Here is a 7,716-nt window from a genome sequence, read left to right as displayed (position 1 = left end):
AAGCCAGAAGACTGCAGTTCAAATGCAGGTTGTACAGCTTTCTAACTGGGTGACTTTTGGTAAGTTACCTACCTTTCTGAGCCTTAGTGGGTTTTTAAAATATTTTTTATTGGTTCATTATAATTGTACATAAGGGTGAGATTCATGGTTACATATTTGTACATGCATACGCTATAACAATATAATTTTGCCAATAACATTCCCCAGTATTTTTCCTTTCCCTTCCTTCCTCCCTCTCTCTGGTCCCTTTCCTCTGCTCTACAGATCTCCCTGTGATTTTCATGAGATCTGCCCCCCAACCTTTTTTTTCCTTCTCTAGCTTCCACATATGAGAGAAACATATGACCCTTGACTTTTTGAATTTGACTTAGTTCAGTTAACATGATGCTCTCAAGTTTATCCATTTTCCTGAAAATGCCATAGTTCATTCTTTCTTTATGCCTGAATAAAAATCCATTGTATATATATGCCACATTTTCTTTATCCATTCATCTGCTGAAGAACACCTAGGCTGGTTTCATAGTTTGTGAACCTCAGCTTCCTTGTCCTCAATGATAATAATTCCTGTTTCATGAGGATGTTGTATTAAATGAGTTTATACATATATGTATATGTATACACACACATACAAACATATATAGTACTTCACAGTACTTGGCATATAGTAAGTGGTATGTAAGTGTTTCATTTTATTTTTTTGAAGTGGGAGAGTTGAAGCCCCGTTCATTTCAGGTCACTGTATGGTCTCCCTAAGGAGAAGACTAAGTTTGGTCTCTTCATAATCATTATTAGCAAATTGACCTTAAGCACATGTTGGTCCACAGTGAATTTATCCTTTAACTAGCAGAATCACATGAGGAGCTTGAAAAACTGCTGATGCTGATCTAGTAGGTCTAGGGCAAGTCTGGGCATCTTTATTTTTCTAAGCTTAATTTATCATTATTTTTCTAAGGTTTTATTTTTCTAAAGAGATGTTTACATTCAGCTAGAATTACAAATGGCTGCTGTGATACTTTGAAATTTACAAAGTTCTTGTCCATAAGAATTGCTCATGTTTCTTTAGTATTTACTATAAACTAGATACTAAGTGCTTTATTTGGATCATCTCATTTAATCTTCCAATGGAAAATCCATGAGTTAAATAATTATTATCATTCACACTGTTCAGATGGGAAGACCAAGGACTAGGCAGGCTAAAAACTCACCAAACTCACTGAGCTAGAGGGTGGCAGAGCCAGGATTTCAAACCAGGTGAATAAATGCCACAGACTGCACTCTCAACCACCTGCTTATACTACCTTCCCAAGTTCTAATTTGAATTTTGCTGTAAATTTGTGTGGTAAGAAATTTTGCCTTTACCTTCCATTTATACATGAAGAGACCGAAGCTAAGGACTTGACCAAATGCACGCAGCTAGACCATGTCCATGCTGGGGCTTATAAATTGAAAACTTATGCTCTTTCCCTATAGTGGCAGAGAATGTCAAATAAAAAAGGTAGTTTTTTTTTTTTTTTTTTTTAAGTTCTTTCATATGTATTATGGCCTCCTCTTTCCTGCAGTGGCTGCTTGGGTTCATACCTTCATTGCATAGGGTACTATAGAAAGAACTTCCACCAGAAGCTCCTCTCATCTCTCTCCCTTCTGTGCATGCTATTTCAGCTTAATCTGTCTTCATTAAGGGGAGAGTTCACCAAGAAATTCTTTGCTTAAAATCTGACAAATATTTATGCTGTTTGCCATCTGCAGTGAGTTGAATGTTGTCCTCCAAAATAATATGTTCACATCCGAACCCATGGAAACTGAGAGTGACCTTTGGAAAAAGGGTCTTTGCAAATGTGATGAAGAATCTCCAGATGAGATCATCCTGGATTCTCAAGATAGGTCCTAACTCCAATGACAAATGCACTTAGACGGCAGAAGAGAAGATACAGACATGCAGAGGAACAGGCCAGAGGCAGAGACTGGAGTTTTGCGGTCACAAGCAACACCTCCAGAAGCTGGAGGCAAGTGAGCATTCTTGCCTAGAGCCTCCAAAGGGAACTTGACTCTGTCAATGTTTTTATTCCAGACTTCTGGCCCCCAGAACCATGAAAGAGAGCTGAAGAAATAGCTTGTATTGGAGAGCGCTCGCTTGGCTGGCATGCGCAAGGACCCCCGGTCAAATCCCCAGCCCCTCAGAGGGGAGGAAAAAAAAAAAACCAGAACCATGAAAGAATACATATTGGTTGTTATGGGTTACATATGAGGTATCCCCTAAAAGTTCATGTGTGAGGCAATGCAAGAATTTTTAGAGGTAAAATAATTGGGTTATGAGACCCTAATATAATCAGTGGATTAATCTACTGATACGGATTAACTAAGTGATAACTGTAAGCAGGTAGGGTACGACTCGAGGAGGTAGGTTACTGGGGGGTGTACTTTTGCAGTTTATATTTCATCCCTAGTGAGCAAAGTTCTCACTCTGCTTCCTGGTGGTCATGTCCTGAGCTGCTTTCCTCCTCCAAACCCTTCCACCATGGTATTCTGCTCGTTCGGCTCCACAGCAATGGAGTTGGCCATCTGTGGACTGAGACCTCCAAAACCCTGAGCACCAAATAAACTTTTCTTCCTCTAAAATTGCTCTTGTCAGGTCTTTTGGACACAAGGATGGAAAAGCTAACTAAAACATCTATTGTAATCTCCCCAGCTTGACGACACTTGTTACAGCAGCTTTGAAAATTAGTACATAACCTCATCACCTCCTCTTGACTCTCAGGGCTCATGTTGTCTGTGGTTTCCCTGTGACCCAGGTTTCTGCCTTGCATAAACCTTCTGCCCATCTGGTTGTTCCCTCACTGTCTCCTCCAGGGGGCCCTTAGGGCTCTGCCTTTACGTTGCTACCTCTTTATTAGAAAAAAAGACATACTATCTTGACAGAATTCCTCCTCAGAGGGGAAATGTCTTTTGAGGTGGGACAATGCTGGGGAAAGAGATAAAATCCCTAAGGACACAGTGGTGGGACAAGCAAGATGCCCTTTATCAGGGAGTTTCTGGGTATGTTTTCTCACTCCGCGCTGCTCCATTTATTTATTTCTTACCAGCCTGAACCCTTCTCTATGTTGCCTCCATTAAAGAGCATGGCTGTGGCTCACTGCTTCACAAGTTATACACATGCTTGGGTGTCATCTGAAAATGTGTAAGTTTAACAAGCTGACTTCTCCTCTCCTTTCCAGTCTTGTGGATAAATTATGGAGAAACGCATTCATGTAAAAATTGTCCTTGAGTTCCTGCTAAGTACTGAACATTCCTCACAGTGCTGGCGCTACAGCCCTTGGAGGTAGAGGTGGTGCCTGACCTCACAGAGTACAGTCATCCTGGATTGATGAATATGTGCTTAGCTACTTGGACTTGACCAAGGTCACACAGCTATTAAGTGGCTGGCCAGGATTCAAATCTACTTCTCTCTTACTTCAAAGTTCATGTTTTCTATCACATCAGGTACATGGGGCAGAGTCCTGGCAGGAAACAGACTGCCAAATGGGGAAACTGAAGGGAATTTAGTAATAGATGATTTCCAAAGGTGTGGGGAAAACTCAGTAAGGGACAGGATTAATGTCCCGGTGCTATCAGCTGCCGAAGTCACTAGTACCCAGGTCTGAGGGGGCAGGTGAGGAGGTGGTTACTGGAAAGAGTACCTCTAGCTGAAAAAGAGGACAGTCAAGTTGGAGTATGGCCTTTACAGAGGTCCACTCATGGCAGGCCTGCAGGGAGGATGCAGTGGAAGGGAATGCAGACCTTAACTCAGGCTCCTGTCTCCTTCAACCCCTGAAAGAGCCTGCTATTGGCCAAATCCAATCAGAAACCAGAGGACAAGGGAGAGTGGGTGGTGCAGGCTTCAAAGATCAGCTGTGGGTTCCAGAAAAGGATGCAGAGGTGGAAAGCAGATCTGGAGGGATCAATGAAAAATGCCAGCACACCACTGTTTCCCCGACTTGACTCATTAGATAACACCTTCATGAATTTGTTGTGTCCACTTTTACTGTATCTCACCTGTTCTTAGTCTATTTACAAAATTTTCTCACTTTTACAAACTTTATTTCTTTGGTAGTATTGGGAATTGAACTTTGGTCTCACATGTGCTCAGCAAGTGTTGTACTACTCAGTTACAGCCCCAGCCCATAAATTGTATTAAATGTATTAATAATAATAACAAGTAGTAATAAAGGTATGAATAACAATCAGGGTAGTATGCCATGACATTAAATAGGAAAAAAAAACCATTAAAAATTAATAAAGAGAAATCAAGTTTACTCCATTTTAAAAATTAGATAGTAATTATAAGTAATCATTTATTGTGTGAGGCCCCTACCTGCCTCTCCAGTCTCCTTCTAACCCCTGCCCCATGCTTTCATCCCTCCATTTTAGTCCTTTTTTTTTTGGCTTCTCAAAACCATAGGGCATTTGCACAGGTTATTTCCTCAGTATCTTATCAGTGAGAAAACATACAGGAGTGCCAGGGAACCTGAATAATACAACAAACATAGCACTATGTGCCCAGAGAAGAAGAAGCAGGTGACTTTCCTGAGAAGATTCTAGAATTGTACTGGTTTTGCTAATGATTTTGGCACTGATCTGAATACCCAGATTTTGGCACTAAAGTTTAACTCTTTTATCTGAGATGACATACTCAACAGACTTTTGACTTAGTTCACCTATAAAGTGAAAAAAAATTAACACGGAGGTGGAAAACATGGGCAATGTGCAAACAGTTCTCCACCCTAACGCTTCTGAAAGGGAAAATAATTACTACATGATTGATGTACTAAATTGGCTACCTCCATTGTTGAATACAGTTCATGTCTGAATTTGTTCCGAGACAAGGGAAGATTACAACACTTTCTTCTATACACCTATCTTTATCACATCCAACCTCTCTGCTCAACCAGATATCTTAGTCATGCTACATTTATTTATAGCTCTCCTATAAAAAATATCCAGCATACATATTCATGAATAAATAGGGTAAAACTGGAGACAAAGTACAGCACTTTCGATGTTATTTGACATCCATTCTCCTTTCTTCCTACAGTGGTGACCTCTACTTTGTTTGAGGACACAACTTCCTCTTCTGTCCTCAGACATGTGGAAGGAGTTAGTCCCACAGCAACCAGCAGGAGACTCAGTTGGAACTAAAGAGGTTTTTGTTAGCAAATCTTCTCTTTTATGTGGACCTGATTGTGAGAGAATGCCCTTGATATTTTGAGTAAGCTATTTACCCCATCTCTCCCTCCTATACTATACCCTGAAGAAAACTATTCTGTACAGTATTTAAGTTCCACTGGGCTTCTAGTTGAATTGAGCCAATGAAGAATACCACCAGGAGGCCAGAGGGCAGGAGATGAGCGAGGTTAGGATATCCTTCTGACTCCTCCTATGAAGGTGTTAGGGTTAAATATGGGTTGCTCCACAATGGTTCATATGTTGGGAACTTGGTCTCCAGTGTGGCAACGTTAAGATGTGGTATGAGCTTCAAGAGAAGGGCCTAGTAGGAAGTGGTTAGTTCAATGAAGATGCTATCTTTGGAAAGGATTAATGTTCTCAGGATACCACATCTAGTTTTCAAGAGAGGGATTGCCATAACAGAGCAAGACCTACTCCTCCCTGCTCTCTGGATTCCTGTCTCACCATGGAATCTCTTTGCATGGGTTCCCATGATGATGCCATGCGGTCCTAACCAGATCCCATTCCCTGCTGTTTAGACTTTGTGCCACAAAACTGTGAATTTAATAAACTCATTTTCTTTATCAGGCCCTCAGCCTCAAGTGTTTTATAGTAATGAAAAATGGACTACACAGTGATGTTGCTGAAAATTGGCTGAAGTGTTCTACTGAAGACCTGAGCTCCTGTGAGACACTCTCTCTCTAGGCTTTGGTAACTAATCTCTTCTGCCCCCTTCCCCAAACTTCAATTGGATACTTTCCTCAGATTAACCACTTTGGGTACTTTGTCTTTTGTACATTTGATCCTGACTAAACAGAGGGTGAAATTCTGGGGTTGCTCACAGTCTTTGGAATATCTCATGGGGTCTGAGAGTAAGGCTGACATGAAGAAGGAAGGAGAGGAGTTGGGTTCTGATCCTACTGGCTGACTGTCTGACTCTGGGCATGCCAAAAGATATCACACACTGATTCTTCAGTTACATGAGCCAGTATGTTTCCTTGTCTATCCAAGACATCTTGTGTTGGGGTTTCAATCACCTAAACAGAGTCTTAAAATGTAACCAAAAGTGTAGCTCTAAAGTGAAGACATTACAACCATAGAAATGAAAAGCTGTACCCCATTTGTGTACAATGAATCAAAATGCAGTCTGTAAAAATAAAAAAAAAGTTAAAAAATAAAATAAAACAAAATTATCAATCTAAAAAAAAAAAAGTGAAGACATATGGATCCATGATCCTTAGGACTCTAAATTTTACCTACATGCAGTTCAGTCTCCATATGACTCCATCCTACCTCAGATTCTGTTTTCAGACTTCTCTGAGATTCTCTCTTATACAATGAGAGTATCCTGACAATATTTACCATCTTAACCCAAGTTAACACAAGTTCTTGGAGTAATAAAACAGTCTCCATTTTATAGAAAGAAAAATAAAGGCCATGATATATGAAGACACTTCCTCCAAGTCAGAGGTCTTGTTGAACCTGGACGTGGCAGGCAGGTCTTTTGGCCCAGGATCTCTCCATACCACCTCAGTTTCCTTATGTTCCCTCTCCCTTCTTTCTCAGGCTTTCCTTTCCCTCTTCCCTGTACGTTCCTGTTGCCTAGGTCATGTCACATTACCTTAGCATCTTAATGAGAAGGTGCCAGGCATCAATGAAGGAAAGTCATGGGCTTGTCTTTCTCTGAGTTTCCATTTATTTTTTGTGTATTCATTTGGTATTTAGCATGAGCTACCCTATGAAAATTTGGGGATGTTTTATGATGTTTAACTTGAACTTTCATTAAGCTTCCCAAGTGTACATGGACTGTCTTCCTATGGGAGAGGGTATCTGGTTTTTGATTTATCTTTGAAATATCTATATTGCCTAGCACAGTATCTTCTTCATTTTAGATGATCAATAAATATACAACAAGATTGACTAGAAGGATCTTACATTAGGTAAAATACTGTCTAAGCTGCTACAGCACAATTTACAGAGACTCCCACACAACAGAAGTTTATTTTCTCCTCACTGCCCAGAGGTGGACAGGCTGTCTCCAGGGCAAGTTGGCAGCTCTGTTCTATAAAATCATCCAGGACTCAGGTTCCAACTTCTTGCTCTACTAAACTCTAGGGTGTTTTTTCTCCTCATAGTCAGTGCTGGTTCACCAGTGTGGCATTCACTTTCTATCCTAAGGAAAGGAGAAAAAAATAAATAAATAAAAGTGAAGAGAAAGCAGGTAACTTCTCTATAAAAAAGTGATTGATCCAATTTTTCACCTATTATCTTTGCTTGCATCTCATTGGCTAACTTATTGTCACATGATCACACCAGCTTACAACTGATGCTAGGAAACAGAGCATCTAAATGGACAGCTATGTGTTCTAATAAAATTCAGGGCTCTGTTGGTAAAATAAAGAGTCATTTGATCAATGAATGGTTGAAAACTAAAAGATCCATGATACTAAGTGAGTGGGTTTGTGAAATGGCACATCTACCTTAGAGAACTCTGGTCATTCCTCTCCTAGTCATTTA

Source organism: Sciurus carolinensis, chromosome 11, assembly GCF_902686445.1.
Source record: "Sciurus carolinensis chromosome 11, mSciCar1.2, whole genome shotgun sequence".
NCBI lineage: Eukaryota > Metazoa > Chordata > Mammalia > Rodentia > Sciuridae > Sciurus > Sciurus carolinensis.
This window is presented reverse-complemented; position numbering follows the sequence as displayed.